Source organism: Podarcis vaucheri (assembly GCF_965113315.1).
Source record: "Podarcis vaucheri genome assembly, chromosome: 2".
Taxonomy (NCBI): domain Eukaryota; kingdom Metazoa; phylum Chordata; class Lepidosauria; order Squamata; family Lacertidae; genus Podarcis; species Podarcis vaucheri.
The window spans coordinates 34,813,025-34,833,248 of NC_138760.1; the positions used below are offsets into that span (position 1 = coordinate 34,813,025).

Consider the following 20,224-nt stretch of genomic DNA (forward strand, 5'->3'; position numbering starts at 1 on the left):
GCAAGCCTGGCCAGTGAGCAAGAGAGATAGAAGCTGTAGTCCAACAACATCTGGAGTGCCGCAGGTTCCCCATCGCTTCTCCAGCAGCCTGTGCACTGAATCATAGAATCATAGAATTGTAGAGTTGGAACGATACAGAAATCTCAACTGAAGCATCCATGGCTGATGGGCTTCCAGCCTCTGCTTAAAAACCTCCAGTGAAGAAAAGTCCATCACCTTCCAAGGGAGTCTATTACATTGCCGAACAGCTCTTACTGTCAGAAACCTTTTCCTGATGTTTAATCGGAATCTCCTTTCTTTCCACTTGAATCCATTGGTTCAAGTCCTACTCTCTGGAGCAGGAGAAAACAGCTTGCTCCATCCTCCATGTGACAGCCCATGAGAGGTTTGAAGATGGCTATCTCCCCTCTGTCTCCTCTTTTCCAGGCTAAACATACCCAGCTCCCTCAACTGCTCCCCATAAGAGTTGTTTTCCAGACCCTTGATCATCTTGGTTGCCATCCTCTGCACGTTCCAGCTTGTCAATATCCTCCTTAAATTGTGGTGCCCAGAACTGGACACAGTACTCTAGGTGTGGTCTGACCAAGGCAGAATAGAGTGGGACTATTACTTCCCTTGATCTGGACATGATACTTCTGTTGATGCAGTGAGCCATGTCTGTTGCACAAACACTCTTGTTAATTAGGTGAGCTAGTTAAGAGCAGTGCCACTCAACAACGCCACGATCCTCTCAAACACATCGTCCTGCTGTGCCCAGAGGACTGGTGTAGCACATTGATCACCCTTGATTCTCATGAGCTAAGCACCTCTCCTTCCGACCATGCAGTGGGCATATTTGAGGGCCTCGCTTTTTATTGGGCACTTCAGATACTTCTCTGAGGCACGGATGGTTCGTTGGGGTGAGCTTGGGGTGTGCGCGCGAAAGAGGGATGGGAGCTCTGACAGACACCTTGATTGATTGAAGCGGTTACTTAGAGGCTCTCTCTTGTGTATGATGGATATTTCTCTTTCTTAGAAGAGGGGAGAAAGATGACACATGATTCCCCCAGCTCTTTCCTCTAGCGGCACTTGTGCGATTTACATTAAGGCCTATAACCGGGGTTGGAGTAAATGGAGCAGGTTTGCAATTAGTTTTCAAAGTACTTATCTCATTAAAGTAAATGAATTATTGATTTAGTGACACTCATGCTTTTAGTGAGCGGCACAGAGCCATCACTGCTCTGTTCTCCAGCTCGGCGAGCCAACGGCCAGCCCCAGCAAACTTGCTTTGTGTGTGGTTTTTCCCCTTTCCCCCTTTTTTTCTTTCCACCCCCTTCCTCCCCACCCTCAATTTCTAATATTTCCTGGTTCTTATTTAGCTTTGTAATTGAAGTGGATCCATGTCAGAAGGGAGCGGTGTGAGGATTGGAAGCCTCCGAGATTAGCTTTAAAGGGAATCATTGGAGAAGCGGCCGAGGGAAGGAAGCCCCATTATCTGAGTAGGGCACTTTGTTCTATTTGGGAGCAGGTCCCAGTTGCCCAGTGTGTCAGGGAGCAGCCTCTGCCAGGGACAACTGCAGCAATTCTGCCTGGCTCTCTCTGCCAGCCTTTTCCTGGAGTGCCTGCAACAGTGACAGAAGTCTGCCCATTTGGGGAGAAGAACCCAAGGGCAGAGGAAAGGTCCGTGCCTGTCGATTCTGCAAGGGCATTTGCTGGGTGGCATGGTACTGGCACAGGCATGGGGTCATGACCCCGGAGAGATGGTTTAGCATGTCATTTTCTTGGCTTTCCCTTCTTACCTGCACCCATTCCAGGACTTTGCGGGTAAGGAATCCAAGCCTGAGAATTGAAATTTGCATAGAGGAGCCTAGACGAAAGGTTACAGAACTACCAGGGCTAAGCCAAGTGCTACTAGCTCAGGACGTTGTCGTGGCATTAAGAGGCAGCTTTCTCTTGCCCAGATATTAGATGCTGCATTAATAGCAAGGGAATGCTCCAAATATCTCCATCCATCCTTTGTCCTTTCCACTGCCCCCCACAACTCTGGCCACCCTGCCTGTAATGTCTGGAGTGAGGAACAGTGTTTTTATGAAGCCACCATCATTCTGGGGTGTGCTAGAATGTGATGCCAACACGTGAAGGAGAAAATCCATTTATTTGGGCCTGGCTGGTTCGTCTGCTCTGCCATGCTATCTCCCCATCTGTACTCTTGAAAGCAAAGTATTGGCAGGTGGTTTTATGTTCATATTAGCCTTGCAAGCTTATTCACTGGGTTTTTTCCTGAAATAACTGGTGTCCAATGTATGTGCACGTTCCTACACAGTGCTGCTGGATCAGACCAAAGGTTCATCTTGCCCAGCGTTCTAGCAGCATCTAGCCAAATGCCCCTGGAAAACCCACAAGCAGCCATTGGAGCCAGGTGGCAGAACCTTGCATGAGTTCACTGATGTGAAAAAGAACTTTCTTCTATCTGCCAGTAAACTGCAGTGGGTGACTCCAGATTATAAAGTTATGAGAGACAAAGATATCCTCTACTTCCCCCTTTTTTGGGGAGGAGGCTGCTTCTGCTTTCTGTGAAACTGGTGACCTTTCAGAAATGTGTACCTCAAATCTCCAAAGCTCAAGGCAGCTTCCTACAGAAAATAAGCAAGAAAAAGTTAAAACGCACCATACAATCAACAATAGAAGCAATGCAAGAACGCAGTGCCCCCACCACTCTGCCAGTGTCCACAAGCCTTTCAGAAGGGAAAGGTTTTTGCATCCTCCCTGAACAAATAAACTATGAACCTCAGTAGAGAGGCTGGGGGAAAGGCCTTACATCTTCCCCACAGATTCCGCACCTCATGTGGTCTGGGCGCAGAGGTTGCCCTGCAGAACACAAAACGGTCTCTGAGGTCTGCTGGTTCCAAACCAGAAAGGGTTCAAAAGGGTTGCAGCCAGCAAATGAATGGGATACCTGTGCAAGAAAAAAACAGTTGCAGTGTATGATGACAATCCCGCTTCCTCGCCCTCCATCGCAAGGTGGCTGCTGGCCAAAGTACCCAGCCAGGACAAGCTGGGCTAGTGTACTAATTATTACTGCATTTATGACCACATGGTCCCTGGGCAGGATATATATGTGGGAGGGGCATTCTAAAATTCACATAATTCATACCGAAAGGTTGAACACCATTCCATGGAAGGCGTTGACCCCTTTCAGTTCAGACTACTTACCGTGTTTTTCGCTCTATAAGATGCACCAGACCACAAGACGCACCTAGTTTTTGGAGGAGGAAAACAAGAGAAAAAAATATTCTGAATCTCAAAAGCCAGAACAGCAAGAGGGATCGCTGCGCAGTGAAAGCAGCAATCCCTCTTGCTGTTCTGGCTTCTGTGATAGCTGTGCTGCCTGCATTCGCCCCATAAGACGCACACACATTTCCCCTTACTTTTTGGGAGGGAAAAAGTGAGTCTTATAGAGCAAAAAATACGGTAATTGTGCCTTCAAGGCCTGGAGAAAGAGGTGCCTTTTGACCTGCCAATGGAAAGCAAATAATGTAAGTCCAAGAAGCACCTCAGTGTGGAGGCCATTCCTTCTTCCTCACCACGGAGAAGACCCCTTAATGTGCCCCACCACCCCATCACTAGGGTAAGGTAGTGCAAGTAGGGTCTCTCCTGCTGGCTTTAATCCACAGGATTTTCTCCTCCCTACGTGCCACGCACAACTAGCGTGAAGAGCAATGTTTGCCTATGTTGCCTGTGCAGAGCCCTCACCCCAGCGGTTCTCTGATTAGCTGCTGGAAACATGGCCCCCTTTCCCTGTGCAAAAGCTCTCCTCATTTAATTAAAAGTGTTGACATTGGGACCAGCCAACCCACCCACCTGAGAATCCGCCGATAAATTAAACATTACGCTTTTAATGGCCCATAAAGGAACTCTCCACTGTTGCTTGTGCATGGAGAGGGACAGAAAATGGGGAAGAGGTAGGGGGCAGGTTATATAGCCAGATAATCTGAGCTAATGAATTTAATTAAACAGCAACATTAATTTTGGAGTCGCAAAGGAGGAGGAGACAGGATGTGGGACATAACAGGAGTACTTGAAAAGCCTAATAGAGAGGGAGGGGAATGGGGAAGTGGACCTAGTTTACTTGGAGGGTCTTTGGTTCACTCAGAGCTGCTGCCCATGCGGTGATGGTGGTACATATTTATATAGAGATATGTATGTGCTGTGTTTTTAAAATATCTGTTGTTTTGTGGAATGTTCTAAGTGTCTGAGTGCACAGTTGGAGTGGACAGGCAAAGTAGAAATTACTGAAATAAATAAAGCTCTAATGTTGCCCCTGCTAGGCACAGTAGCAGCCAGTGTGGAACCATTGAGTTGCTTCAATTTACCTGGACAAGATGGGGCGGGGAGGAGTGGCAGGGAGGTCAGGGCTCCATTGGCGCACTGGCGGAACAAATCCAGCCTAGGAAAATGCCTTTGCAGGTAGAGATGGTCCAGTGTATAGGAATTTTTAAATCTGGAGCAGGGGTGGCTAACCTGTTCCCCACTTCTAGATCTAGATCAGCAACCCTTTTCAGCCTGGGGCTGGTCCACCGGCCCTCAGACCATGTGGTGGGCCAGGCTATATGGGGGGGGGGGAAATGAACGAATTCCTATGCCCCACAAATAACCCAGAGATGCATTTTAAATAAAAGCACACATTCTACTCATGTAAAAACACGCTGATTCCCGGACCGTCCGCGGGCCAGATTGGGAAGGCAATTGGGCCGCATCCGGCCCACAGGCCTTAGGTTGCCTACCCCTGATCTAGAGGCTTGAATTTGGTACTAAACCCTGCCATGGATTGTCCCCTGTGACCATGGTCAAATCCTCTACATGGGTTTTGCCACTTGGGAAAGTTATAAAGTGTACCTATGTCTTCCTTGGAAATGTTTTGATTTAAAAGAGACAAGCAGACTGATAACCTGGTGTTGCTTGGGAATTCTAAGGAACAACGACCCCCCCAAAAAAATCAGTGCAGTTTTGAAATCAGTGGTTAAAATCAGCACCGTTTAGAAAGGTTCATCTGGATTCAAAACAGCACCCAAACATAGACAAAAACCTCCTTGATCTCAGGAACCATCATGCAAAATTTTAAGAAGCGCCCAAATGCATAGTTAACAACTTTCCACAATATATAGCAAACAAGAATGAAATATTAGAAATAACAAAGAATCTGGAAGAGAGAGGGTATACTAAAGGATAAGGAGAAATCACTTTGTAGTAATAATAATAATATTAAAAAGAACTTGTGCTAAATAAGACTGGTCTTCAGGTGCTTTTCTCACCTGAAGTTTGTTGTGTGTATCCTATCTACAGCTTTGCATGCTCAAGAAGCACCAATAACCCCAGCAGTCTTCTCACCGTGATCCTCTTTATCTGGGTGGCCTTTTCCATCTCCAAACTGCCCTTTCTCCCAACCCGAGTAAAAGCACTGGCTAATTTCAAAGGAAAGAATTAGCTAGGAATCACAAGGGAGGGAGTGCTCAGAACCTTGGGTGGAGACCCCGTCAGTAGCTGACACCGTTCATCACTGACTGCTGTCCTGTGGCAGGAGGAAGATGTTGAATTTCTTTCTCTGATTATAAGCAGCAATGTGTGTGACACTGAACTGTATTGCATTAGCTGCCTGCAATTGTCCAGCAAATTTCCTTTTTCTTTGTTGATTCCGCTGTCATGGATGTTGCAGATACTGTAGTTGTTGTTGATTTTGGGTTGTTGTTTTCTACTCTCTTAATCCCTGCCTTACTTGATCGTGCAAGAGTGAACTGGAACTCTCTGCTGCACAAAATTCTGCCTGCTCACATGATGATGTAGTACTTAGTCGCACTCTACCCCTCACACGAGCTAACCTGGCTGGTAAGATTTTTTAAGGATGGCTGGCCATTGAGTGTGCAAAGGTGCCTGCCTTGGTAGACGTGAGGATTTGGTAATAAATTGTTCTTGGCACTGCCATCTCACCCCCTTCTATTATTTATTTCCCTAGGGTCTTGTCAATATGTCTGGGTCCCTAAACACTCCACTGCCAGGATTCCCTTATGGGAGCGCAGCGAGATGACTGTGATCTCAGCACACACACCCATGGGATAGATCTGAGACCTGCATCTCAGCCACAGGGGGCCCAGGGTCTTCATTTAGCAAGTGGTTTTTTTTGGGGGGGTTTGCAGAATGAGGGCAGCACAGAGTTTCTTTGTAGTGGCCATGTTACTGCCAGGCTGAGTTTCAGAGGAGAGCTTTCTGGGCGATTTCCAGGGAAGCCACAGTGATGGGGGCGGATATTATCATGGCATTAATGGAAGCGAGCCCCGGCCTAATGAGCTGTGATTCTCCCTGAATTGGGTTCACAGAGGCAGGAATTTCCATAATTGATCTCCATACCGTATGTCACATAGTCAGAGCACCCAGGAATCCTTAAAAGGTGGCGTTGGCTATGAGTGCAAGGAGCGGGCAAGAGTCAGAACTTATCCTCAGCAACAATTTGCAAAGAGGACCTTCTCCCAAAGCAACTGTGGCTCTGAGGAAGCAAAACTCCAGAGATCAGTAGCAGATGCAAAGGATTTGTTGCTCCAGAAAAGCCTGTTCATATGTTTGTGCTTCGGCTGGGAGCACATCTCTTCCAAAAATTAATCCATTCGCTTAATTTGTACAGTGGTGCCCTGCAAGACGAATGCCTCGCAAGATGGAAAACTCGCTAGACGAAAGAGTTTTCCGTTTTGGAGGTGCTTCGCAAAACGAATTTCCTATGGGCTTGCTTCGCAAGACGACAATGTCTTGCGAGTTCCTGCTGGTTTTTTCCCCTCCCCCCCTTTTCTAAGCCACTAAGCCGCTTATCAGCTGATCCTATCAGCAGATAAGCCGCTAAAAGCTGCTAATAGTGCTAATCCGCTAATCCGTCAATGGGCTTGCTTCGCAAGACGAAAAAACCGCTAGACGAAGAGAATCACAGAACGGATTCTTTTCGTCTTGCGAGGCACCACTGTACTTGTATCTCCCTTCGGCACAGAGGTGTTCACAGAGTTGCATGGATTGCAAGAAGCAGAAAACTAGAGGGCAGGACTGGCCCACCCATGAGGCAAGTTGAGGCAGTTGCCTCAGGCAGCAGGAAACACAGGGGCAGCAGATCCCGATGTAGCTCTTTATTCCCCCCTTGTTCCTAATGTAGATCTTCACTCACCCTTTCTTCCCTGGAAGGCAGGAGAACGCCATTTTGTGGTTCACCTCAGGAGCCAAAATGTCTTGGGCCGGCCCTGCCTGAGATATGCACAGAGCACTTTGTTAGCATTCCTCAGTCAAGATGCTTAACTTCTATGCCTTCCTGTAGATCTGAAGTTCCCTTATTGCCTCCGGCCTTGCATCCCACCGAAATAACTGTAATGACTGATTTCAACTAGAAAATAGCCTTTTGACAAGAATCAGCATTTACGTATGGCATGCCTGAGTTGTTGAAGAGAGGGAATTGGGGTCATCGGAAGCAGCAATGCACAGGCATGGCCTCAAGATGGCTTGGGACTGCTTATGGTCGTGAGGATATTAGCGCATGGGAAACTTGAGCCTTTAACACAGTGTTTCCCAAACTTGGGATTCCAGCTGTGTGTTGTTGTTGTTGTTTTTGTACTACAGTTCCCATCATCCCTGACCACTGGTTCTGCTAGCTAGGGATGATGGGAGTTGTAGTCCAAAAACAGCTGGAGACTGCTTTAACATAAAAGAACAGAACAAAGCATTGCATCTTCTAGGTAAGTAAGCGACCTACCACAGCTTAGCTTTGCAGCAGTGTGGTTGTGAAATTAAATGGCTCCTCTGAGCTCATTCAGGAAAAAAAGTAGGATCATGCATTTGTAATAAAGAGGTTTAAACCAGAACACGGCAGGCTTCATTCAGTGCCCTCTGACCAGCAGCTGGCTCCTTGGTTGACTTGTACAAACAGGAGCATGGATCATATTGCCGTTCTGTTTCTGAAGCCTGGGCAGGTTTCCGGAATCTCCTAGGAAGATAATAACGCATGTTCGGAAAGAATGTTGCCAGTCAGCAAGCAAATGGCATCGACCGTGGGTGTGTTAGCCATAACAATAATTGATTTCAATTCTTCCTTCTCTTCCCTTTCTTAGAGAGCCCAAAGTGACTGAGCACCACGGGGGAAGCTTGGCTGATTCCAAAGGTAACGCAAGAACTCCCTTTCCTTGACACAGAAGCCTGGGGGTGGGAGGAGAAGGAGAGGCTGTCGAGGGGAGGCCCCCTCTTCACCCAAGTGTGAGTCTAGGGACCACTTTGGTTTGCTCAGGCATAATTCACTTAGGAAAGGCATAAGATGACAAGATCATTGTTCTCTAGCAGATGCACACAGGAGAAAGGTCCACGTAGGTTCATATTTAATCTCAAAAGAGAAGAGCGTTTGGTCAGGTGCCATCTGCTGAATCCGCTAAATCTTATCTACAGTGCTAGTATCCCAGAGCCTGGAAGTGAAGCTAACACTTGGTAATGTTGTGGTGGTAGTAAATTAATGATGATAATTGATCATCGTTGTCTTCGTCGTCATCATTGCTTCCAGATGACTTGTTCATTGAGCATTCATCCTGCTTTGCTTATTTGTAGGGAGATTAGAAAATGTCGGCTATTTTTTGAGCATTTACTTGAGTTGATTTGCAGTGAGGTTAGATGAGGCTGCTTAAAAGCAACTGTCATCCCACATTTCCCAGTGCACTTTCCCATCACTTTCCTTACCGCAAAAAGTCAGAATTTTTTGGGATGCAAGTTTGTTGCACGAGAGTTCCTACTTAACTATAAATGTGCAAACTGAATTTGCTGGTGTGTGGTTGAATCCCACCCAAATTAGTGACAGTCTGGAAGCACCTATTAATAATAATTGATGTAAGGTAGACCTGTGTTGTTAGGTATACTTGTATCACAAATGAGGACTGAGGAATGGCTGTCTGAAGTCACCTAAGTGAGTTCGCGACTGAGGTGGGGTTTGACTCATGGGCTTCCTGGCTCATAGCTTACAAATGTACGTAGCTACAACGCCAGATCAGTCTTTGGAAAATGAGGAGGGATTAAACTCACTCAATATTTTTGCTGGTACTTTAAGATAAATGACGGATGAGTCGCATTAGCACCATAGGGCTTTCCCCTCTCTTCTCCTCACTCCCACATGCCTCCCACATTCCCCAAAACAACTTGGTGGGGGTCAGGAGACCCCCTCCCCCCAAGGAAGGAGAGGGGAGATGGTTCTATCTGACAAGCAGACATGCTTGCGCCAACTGAACCATCTCCTAAGCTCCAATTTGAATTCCACAGTATGTGTTTTGAAATGTTTTGTGAAATGGATTTGTATTCTTAAATGTTGTAGCCGCTTTGTGGTGGATTTCTTCAAAAAGCAATGTATAAATCTCACAAACAAACAAAAAGCGGCTCAGGATCATAGGCTGCCCACCACTTCATTACAGTGATAGTCATCCCCAAGATCTACCAGAGTGGTAGAGATGAGATGTGTGGCTTCACTTTTGCTTTGTTTTAAAGTGGATAGTTGAGAATTAGGATGATGGTGATGATTATTATATTACTTCTATTTAATTATTTCAGTAATTCTACAACCACCCCATAGGGTAGGCTAGGATTGTTCTTATTACTACTACTACTATATAAGCTCTTGGGAGAGGTTGAGAATAACAGCTTGTCCAAGGTCACCTAATGTATTCATGGCAGAGGCAAGATTTCTACTAGAGCAAGCATTGCCAGCCTGGTGCCCTCTTTGCACTCTCAGCTCCCATCAGCCCCAGCCAATGTTCCGAAATGATGAGTACAGTAGTTCAAAATCTGAATGGCACCACTACTCCCCAGTTCCCAATCCATACTCTGATGCCACACAGTTACACAAGGCAGTTGTGTAAGTCCTTCTCCTTCTCCCAGTCATGTAATACGTCAGACGCAGTATTCTTGCACTCTGAATTTCCTCACCCCAGCTCCAAGCCATTGGCAAATGTTTACAAGGTGCGCACTTACCACGGAGCCTGCAGCACACCCAAGCCTTGTTCTCCTAGAGGTGCCAGAACTGAATTCTAGTGGGTTCCAGTTGCAAAAAAGCCCTGGCCCTCAGGATCTCCACAACTCTGTACCAGAGTTTCTTCTTACATAACCACCCCAACTATGACTGCACAAACATGAACAGCAGAGCCCTGTGGGAGGTTAGCTCTGGGGCAAAGTACCCTGGAGAAGCTGAGGATCTTGCTCTAGGTCTGTAGCAAAACTCGATTCATTTGCTAGTTTAGCGTGAGCTTCTCGCCTGATCTTTTGATTGGCACCATCCAGGGTCGTTAACCAAGATGACAGTCCAGGCTGGTGCCAAACAGGTGTGTGCGGTTTCCTAGTGTGTTAATTGCAGATGGATTGTGTGTGTTCATGTTGGACAAAGTCATTTATCACTGTGCCACGTTCTTGCTGGAGTTATTCATGCCCCCAAAAGTACACAGCCTGAGAAGCCTGTGCCCAAGGATGGAGAATGGGGGGCAAGAGACACACACGTGCCACAGAGTCTCAGGCTTTGGTGCCACTGGGACAGTCATCACTGAGCAGTCAAGGTCTTGGCTTGTAAGCACCCAGCTGTCAGTAATTTCCCTGCCTTCCGTGCAGAACACCAGCATCCTTCTGACATTGTAGCTGATGGAGGGGTTAATGTCAGCCCCTGATCCGTAATTTAGGAAGGGCAAGAATAGCTATTCACTGTGCTGAACTCTGGAGAATTGCACACTGGGGTATAATCCAATAATGTAAAACAGCAGCTGTGCCATAGACCAATCAAATCATTGTATGAATTAACGGAGAAGCAAATCAAAGGCTACGCAGCAGAGCACTTGGCTTGATGATTGTATTCCCCAAAGGACCAGGCCCTCTCCCCCTTGGAGAGATTTGAAGGGGGATGTGGGGTTTAACAGGTGCAAGTCCCCCATCGTCATCATGCTATGTTGGGTGGGGGGAAGCTGTGCCAATGGGATATGTGAAATCTTAAAGGGATAGAAGCCCCTGTCCTTTTTTAGAGTCTCACCCTCCTCTCTGAAGCACACAGTTCAAGTCCTCTTCACATGTGTATATAAGAGGCAGGTTGGGGGATCCTTCACTCCTTCTGGGCTTGGCAGGAGCAGCAGAAATTCAGTCCACTTGAGTCAGTGCACATTGTGTATGCTACTGGGAAAATCAGGTGGGGCTTCATTCCTGTCACTTAAGGCATTTTGTACCGTTTCTAGGGCGCGTATCCTGCCCTGTTTCATTTTCCCCTCCTTTGTGGCCTGGTGTCCAAATATATTAGCTTGGCGTTCCAGGGACAATGGAATCATGCAAGGCCCCAGTGCTCAACTTGCTCACCGTCAGGGCAGATGGAGCTAAATGTTGCACAGATGAAGTTGATGCTGCTCCATTTCTGTGTCTCCTTTCTTCCTGTTAGCATCTCATATAGCAGGCATAGGCAAACTCGGCCCTCCAGATGTTTTTGGCCTACAACTCCCATGATCCCTACCTAACAGGACCAGTGGTCAGGGATGATGGGAATTGTAGCCCCAAAACATCTGGAGGACTGAGTTTGCCTGTGCCTGTCATATAGCATAATGCATGTTGCAGTGTCCTTATGCAATGCATTTTGTGGTCGCTAGCAACCAGCAATGAGAAGGCGGGTAAACTCATGGTGTGGTGTCACAATGAAGGGTGGAAAGGGAGGTGGTGCATTTTGTAGCATCTAGTCCTGCTCTTGGGCCATCAGGAGAAGCTGGAAACTAGGCTTCCCTGTCTCTTCCCTGTGGGTGCACTGTCGAGAGTGCAGCCTCCATGTTCTGATTTGGAGGAATGTCTTGGGCATGAGGTTGCTAACAGTAGAGGGCGCCATGGCACACAAGAGGCCATTTGGGTGCTGATGTACAGCTCCCACTAACCTTTCTTGGATCCTTCTGGCATTCAACTGCCCCTGAGTCTGAAGCCCTTGCACAGTCCAAGAGCTTAGCGTGGATTGAACAATATGGGCAAAGGACAGAACACAGGAAAGTTAGCCAGCACTCCGCAGCCTTTGATACCCAGGTAAGCCCCATTTCCCACCTCATAGCCATAATCAGAAACCTCAGCCTAGTAGAGAGATGTGCTCTCGCCATCAGCGATAAAACAAACACCCTGTTTGGGTGGGAAGCCTCGCAAAACCTCCCTGCAGCTGTGAGCATGGCACCAACAAAATTAGCAAGAAGATACAAGATCAGGTCCTTTCGGAAATCAGCTTAGCTAGCAAGCTTTTTGGGACACAGACTCCCCCCCACAGTTGACACGAGTGTCTGATTTTAGTTAGGCCTCGAGGCCTATATTTTCTATAACCTTGGAGTTGGGAGAACTGAATCTCTTGTCAGCCTGGAGGCTCGCTGCCCTTTAAAACAGGGGCTGTCTGTGTCACCAGCTGCCCTTGTCCTCCTTAATCACGGCAAGACCTGCTTATGGTAACAAGCCAAGGGCCAGAGAGCAGCAAGAATGCCTGGAGGCTCGGCACCAGCAGGGAGGAAGCTGGCACCTCACAGGTTAATTACATGAGCGGCCAGTTTCCTTATTGACAGGGTAGCTTGGAAAATGCTGAGGCAGGACATACACTGCAGAGTGTCAGAGCGGCGGGAGCCTCCGCTCCCTGCTGCCTCTCTCTTTCTCTCTCTCTCTCTCTCTCTCTCTCTCTCACACACACACACACACACACACACACACACACACAAACACGCACATACATAACACGCATCCCCACGGCACAGAGCCTCCACCCCCACCCATCCCATCCACGGCAACCTGTCAAGTGAGCCCGCTTCTCCGTGAGCTGAGGCGCCTCTTCTCTCACTGGAGCCACACATCCGGCCAGCAAACCCTGTGCTGCCAGCCTGCCCGCCCGCCCTGCTCCAGGAGCTCTGTGGGGAGAACAGGTCTGGCTTGCTTCCCTCCCTTTTTCCTCCAAGGGGCTGGTGTTTTCGTGGTTAACCCCACAGAAAACCCAACCTCCTGTGGTCAGGGTCTTGCTCCCTCGTCTCAGCTGCCGCCCTCCTGGAAGCCACCAAACCCCCACCTGCGATTCCTTCACCAAGTTGGCACGTCATTTGCCCATGGCAATCTCCGAGGAGGCACGCGGTGGCCTGCATCTGGTGTCAACGGGACCGCGCCTGTGAAAGGAGGGAACCGCGGTCAGCATCCCAGGACGGAGAGAGCCAGGGGTCCGGGGAGACACCCAGCGGCCTGGGCCGGACCACCTCTCTGTGGCTCTGTGGACATCCCGGCTGCCAGCATGATGATGTATTTCTGGGTAGGTCCCTGCTTTGGGCGAGTCCTGGTTGCCTCGTTTACGTGTTGTTGCTAGTTTCCAGAGTTTTGCTGGCTGTTTGGAGGTGGGTGTTGGCAAGCAAGGGGTTTTGCTACTTCCTCATTGGCTGGTGGGAGCGGGCCTTTGCATTTATTTTCCTGTTCCAACCCCCCTCCCCAATTCTAGGGTTTTGCTATGAGCTCTGGATGGACTCTTGGTTAATCTGTCCAGAGGATATTCTTCCAAGTGTTGTTGTTAGCAAGGTGAATTCTCTGGGTTTTGTGCTTAAAAGGCCATTAAGGGGCCAGGGCCTAACTGAAGGTGTGTGGGCTCTGCAGGCTTCTCTGGCACCTTGTCTCTCCACCCTGTTCTTCTCTGGAATCACAGCCGATGGCAGCTGAAGCAGTAGATCTCTGTCGGCCGGGCAAGAGCCAACTCTATTTGTACGTATTACTTGGGAAAGTGGAATATGCTGGAATTACAGGTGAACGATCGCCTGCTGTCCTGGGAGTGTGTCTTGTGAGTGGAGGTTAGGACAACTTACAGGATCTTTCAGCAGCCCTGCCACTTACTTCCCTGTACCTTTCGTTATCATTGTGCCTGAATTCCCGACAGATTAGTCCGCACGGAATGAAATCTGAGGCCCCCTAATTCATTGTGTGTTCTGTTCCAAGCAGAACTCCATGTCTTCTCCGGCTTTCTCTTCTGCACCATTGCCCTCATGCAAAACTGGAATACGTGCAGTGCAAGGGGGGCAGTCTGCCACTGAAAGAAAGGTACCGAGCAGCTGGATTATATGTGGAAAGGGCCTCTCTGAGCAGTAGTCCTTTAAGCCGTCAGCATCCTCCTTTTAAATCTACAGGATACTACTGAACGCTCAGCCAGGTGAAGAAGGAAACAATTATGAAACCCAGGAATACACTTCAGCCTTGACTGCACATTATTGGGGCGAATGAGGGCCTGGCTGGAAATGGAGTGTAGATTGAAGATGAATGGCGCTGGACCTTAGTGCCCCAGTGGCAGGTGTTAACTTGTCTTAACATTTCCTGAGAAAGCCAACGCCTTATTCCAAGAGCTTTGTTGGAGGTGTTTCTCTATCTATGCTTGGCAATTCCAAATTCTTATGAGAGTACTGTGTGGAAGGAAGCTGCTGTCCTTTCCTCTTCCCCCAACTTATTGCCCAGGCAAACTAGACTGTTTGATTTTACATTTCTGTGGTCCAGCTCAGTAGCAGGGTGGTTCCAGATGAGCTGTTTATTGAGCATTGATCCTGATTTGTTTGAGGGACAACTATCGAAAGTGTCACCCCACACTTTCCTGTGCATTTCCCCATCACTTTCCTTATTGCTAAAAGTCCGATCTTTTGAGGAAGTGGGCTTTGCTCAAGACTCCCCAAACCGCTGTAATTGCAGGGCAAAACAGTAACCATCTGGAAGAACCTGCAGTCAAGGCAGTAGGGTTAGATCTTGAACAAGAATCAAGAACTATTTGTAAGACTTCGTTTCACTTGCCTCCCAACATGTATTCATCTTAATGCTAATCAATGGGGGGGTCTAAATTTGCATATAGATTTAGATGAATTAGCATATGCAGATGATTAGTATCTAAAGGAGGGGCGGTTTTTGCTATGGCAGGCGGTAACTGGCCGTGACCAACAAGAAATGGATTTTGAGGTTGCTCGAAAAAAATATAAAACCAGTGTGTGTGGCTGATACCACAAAGGTAGATTCCATTCTGGGGAGCCCTAGAAAATGAATCAAAAACAAAACTGCCAATATGATAAAGATTTATCCAAATATGTAGTGCAACTGCACTTGGAATGCTGTTTGGTCGTCACACCTCAAATAAGACTTAATGTAGGACTGGAAAAGGTGCAGAAGAGGGCAACCAAAATGATTGCTAGAGCAACTCCCCTTAAGAGGAAAGTTTACAACATTAGGGTATTTTAATTTAGAAAGAAAGGCAAGCAAAGCGGGACATAATAGAAGATTTTACATGGTGCAGAGAAAGTGGAAACAGAGAAGCTTCTCTTGCTCTCAAAATACTAGAACTCAGGGACATGCAGTGAAGCTGAAAATCGGAAAATCACAGAACTCATAGTTATGCTATGAGATTCAATCTCACAGGAGTCAGTGATAGCCACCTACTTAGATGACTTTGAAAGAGCGTTAGATGAATTCATGAAGGATAAGGCTACCAATAGCAACTAAGCATGACGGCTATATGTTTACCTTCAGTATTAGAGGCCACATAAACCTGAATACAATTCTGCTGGAGAACAATGGGATGGGGCTGTTGTGTTCTGGTCCTTCGAGCTTCCCACGGACATCTGGTTGGCCACAGTGAGAGCACATGCTGAACTAGTTGGATCTGTGGTCTGATCCTGCGGGGCTCTTCTTACATACTAGCTGTATGACACTTGTTTAAGCGACTTAGCGAAATGAATCTGAATTTCTGCTTTACGTCAAATGGTACTTGTAGACCCAAACTAGGAAAGGTCACCATACACTGTAGGAACCTTTGCCCTCGATATCCAGGCTAGGTTCAAAGCAGTCTTCATCAGTCTTCATCCAGCCTTTTGGACTGCACTGCAACACTCTCATCAGCAACAGCAAGCTGCCTGGGTCTGATGAGAGTTGTAGCCTAAAATATCGGAAGGGCACCAGCTTGGCAAATCTACTTTAAAAGATGGGGCCACGAAATGCATTTGCAGTCCAAGAGAATGACCAGCACTATTGCTGCCCAGTCCCTGAACACGTGAGCCTGACTCACAGTTTCCCTGGCTGGCTGGAGTAACACTTGCAAAAAAAAAAAATGGCAATTGGACTGTGAGAGTGCAATATGAATTAAGAATGGTAATGGAGCATGTGCAAAGAAGACTGGAAAAGGCAGTTCCTGCCTAGGCTTGGTAACAGCATTATAATGAATAGAAGTGGCTTGTGTGCTTTTGAAAAATGGGTGTTCTCATAGGCCCAATTTAAAAGAAAAGGGGGGGGGAAAGCTGCCATCTGATTCACAACAATTTTCTTACCCTGTACAAACAATGCTGGACCTTCCTCTCCAAGCTTGTGTATTCAAGGCTAATATGTGATCCATGTATATAGCTATAACAGGCAGCACCTTCCACTATCTCAGCAGCTGAAACAACCACAGGAATTATATTTGAAGGTACTGGGGATTACAGTCGTACCTTGGATCTCAAATGCCTTGGCTCCAGAACAAATTGGCTCCCGACTGATCGAATCCTGCAAGTGAGTGTTCTGGTTTTCGAACGATTTTTGAAAGCCGAACATCCGACACAGCTTCCGATTGGCTGCAGGACGCTCCTGCAGCCAATCGGAAGCCGTGCCTTGGATTTCGAATGGTTCCAGGAGTTGAAAGGACTCCTGGAACACATTCTGTTCAAGAACCAAGGTACGACTGTATTTAGGTCACACATTAGGATCGTCCACATTAATGCATATTGCAGAAGGCCAGGGCTCTTTGTATGAGAAGAAATAAATTACATAAACTAGACCTGTGTGCCTCCCTCATGCCAGTTTGAAGGGTGGGGGCATGAGTGTGCAGGAAGCACACTTTTTGATCAGTGATGAAAATGAGAGACAGAGAGATCTTTCTACAAAGAAGGATTGCAAGATGCCCCTCAGGGCTGATTCTCACTTTGCATTTTATACTCAGGTATGCATGCACAGAATTAGCCACATGTCTAAAAAGCTCAGTAGTGAGAGGCAGGAAAGATCAACCCACAGCTTCTGAACTTTAAAAAAGTATTTTGACTATACATATGTCCATTTCTTACCCTTGATATGTTATGAACAAAACATAAAGCAAGACTTTTCCTTTATTTATTATAAAACTTCATTGGCAATGTGAATTCCCAAAAGTCCTTTATTTTTTCATCTTGGTGGACTGTTATAGGTCCTTGGGTCCGATATGATTTTCCCTAGGAGTTTAGGAATGAAGCTGAGCTGTGGAAACAGACAGGTTCTCTCAACTAGCTGAATGGGATTGGACAGTATGGTTTAAAAAGCTGTGAGTAATTCTGATGATATATAGGATAATCAGCGTCAGAAATCCCTTCTCCCCCTGTGCTCTTCCCTGACAAGCCATGGACCACAGGAAGAATCAGGTGCATTGTACGGGCCCATGACAAAAATGCATAAATGTATAGAACGTCTCTGGGCAAATTAGGGTTGCTTTCAGGAAACCCACTTATTGAGCTTCCATCCTGATTGGTTTGCTCAAAGCTTGTAGGGAGGTTAGACAAAGCCAGCTATTGAGCGTTGGTTATACAACACCCCATCAAGCAATCATTGCCCCATACTTTTCAGTGCATTTCCCCGCTTATTGCAAGAAGTCTAGCTTAGCAAAAGAGGCCTAAATCCACCTTGACTGTTCAGTTTGAATTTGCTGCCATGTGATTGAATCCCATGGCGAAAGAACAACAGTCTGGAAGCACCTTTAGATGGCAGGAGGAAGGGCACCTAGCCAGCACACAAACACACCTAGGTGAGTGAAGGGGCAGGAGATCTGAAGCCCAGCCCAGAGACTTGGAGCTCAGGTCCCCTGAGCCGTCCTCTAACAACACCTTGGACGGCAGGGTTAGGAAGGTGGGTGATTGTTTCAGCTACTCAGGAACCCCAGGCTTGGCCAGACCCTCAGGGACTGATTCAGCGAAAGCCAATGGCTTCGAACTGCAGTATGGCTAACTTACAACATTTTCTCCAGGGTGGTGCAGATCTTCTTGCAGCTAGGTTATAAGCGCAAATAACTGCAAGTGGCCTGCATCAAGAGAAGGGGGCTGGCAGCAGGTCTCTTCTCCTTTATGGCAAAACAAAATGAGGAGACAGACAGATTATTATTATTTAATCATGGAAAAGGAGAAGCTGTCATCCATGAGGCCAGTCCCTTACCTCTTACCTCTCATACAGGTAGACTGCTCCCATGAGCAATTATGTGTCTGGGTAAGCCTGTTGAATTAGCACCTGCACCACCAGCTCTGATTCCAAGCCAATGACGGAACTACAGCCGTTTGGCTATCGTTTGGCAGCTGTTGCTATCTGTGGTCACCATTGACCACAGTGCCTAGGACATTCTGCAGCAAATAGCTAAGGAACTATCCCTTTTATAATGATAACAGCAGAGATCTGAACATCTCCACAAACCAAAGCTGGGTGTCAGAGTGGTACGGCAATAAAAGAGATGAGAAGCAGAAAGGGACGTGCTTAGAAATGAGTTGAGGTGTGCAGGAAGTAGGGTGCAACAAGTTGACTCAAATCAAAACGCCTTTGAAGTGACCAAAGAGTGGTGCCGTCAGGACTAGATTTTGAAGAGAAGGGAGCTGAACTTGCAGGAGAGCCACCCAACACAGCATTATTTTGAAGTAATGTTCCCCGTATAAGATAGCTCACAAGGCCATTAAGTCCACTGTTTAAAATTACCCCGTGCTGTGCGTATCTCCTTGTGGTCATTGCAGAACACAGTCCTGCAGTGCCAGCCTCAACCCCCTCCACCCCTAGATTTCCTCCGCTACCATCCCACTTCCAATAGGCATTCCTGCATTGCCTCAGAGCTTGATTTGTGCTCAGTATATTCTCCTGAAATGTTTCCCGGAGCTTGGTTCTCATTTAGGATCACAACCAGTCCTTGCAAGTACATTTGCACAGACAATACATAGTCAGAGGTGATTCAGCCTGTGCTTGTCTCCAATTAGCCAGAGCCTTGACACTAACCACTTCACTAAAAAATATATATATATATATTATTATTTAATGAAAGGGTTACGGATAGGAAACCATTCTTCCACTGCTTTGCTGATGAAAGCACACACGCAAAAAGTGGCTTATTTAACTACTTGGCTCATGAGAACCACCAAATGTTGAAAGTTGCTTTGAGTATATGTATTGGATCTGTCTTTCTCTGACTGATGTGAGAGAAGGTTCTGCACAAGTATCCCAGTTCAATTACCGGAACATAAGTGGCGGGGAGGAAATGGGAGTAAAAAGTGAGGGTGAAACCTAGGAATTTTTCAGTGGGTTTGGCTGCAAGCTGGCTGTTCACAGCACCAGAGGCCAAGCTTCGAAAATTAGTAGCATGTGTTCTTCACTGTTTAAATTTTCTGAGATTTCCCTTGTTGTTAGACGGAGGCATCGAATCTAAGGTTTTTAAGGCCCAAGTGCTAGGAACTCTAGCTATTATCTGGGTAGGAGCAGAGGGACCGCAAGGCAAGAAGGGGCTGAAGCCATTGGTTTGAGTCCTACCCAAAGCAAGAGAAAACAAGCTTGCTCCATCTTCCATGTGACAGCCCTTCAGATATTTGAAGATGGCTATTATATCTCCTCTCAGTCCTCTTTTCCAGCTAAATATTCCCAACTCACTCAACCACTCCTCATAAGGTTTGTTTACAGACCCTTGATCATCTTGATTGCCCTCCTCTGCACATGTTCCATTTGTCAACATCCTTCTTAAATTGTGGTGCCCAGAACTGGACACAATATTTCAGGTGTGGTCTGACCAAGGCAAAATAGAGTGGTACCAATACAACCTTTTTGGGGGGAGGGGGCTGGGAAATGTGTTTCAAATGCACTTTAAATGTATGGTGTGTACACAGCCTCTATTACTCAGTTATTGTGAGTAAGCCTGTGGGTGCTTCTGTTTCTTGTCACACAAACCATAATCTCCATGGCAGTTGTGAGTTTTGTGTAGGTGATGGTTGCTGAAATGTTGTGGCCATTTAACAGAGCATTCCTGCAGTTCTACTAGTGGCACGATATCTCCCTGCACAACCTATTTTGTTTATAGTTGCTCTTATTGCTGTTTCCTTAGAGGCGAAGCCATCTTCCACTCTACAACTCAAACTCAAATATGCTAAAGGGCTTGTCTAGCCCTCTGCAGTGCAACCCTGTTCATGCCCACTCAGAATTA

At 46.9% G+C, this 20,224-nt stretch overlaps 1 protein-coding gene across 2 annotated transcripts in view; it reads left to right on the forward strand.

The window, feature by feature from the left end:
- Positions 1–20,224, forward strand: part of RBFOX3 (RNA binding fox-1 homolog 3) — a 346,079-nt gene that overhangs the window by 248,052 nt on the left and 77,803 nt on the right. The window contains exon 3 of one of the 2 annotated variants that reach the window (XM_082210955.1): positions 8,112–8,161. The exons of the other annotated variant lie outside the window; for it this stretch is intronic. The gene's annotated coding sequence lies outside the window, so the exon portion shown is untranslated. The remainder of the gene's footprint in view (positions 1–8,111; positions 8,162–20,224) is intronic. 2 annotated transcript variants of the gene reach the window in all.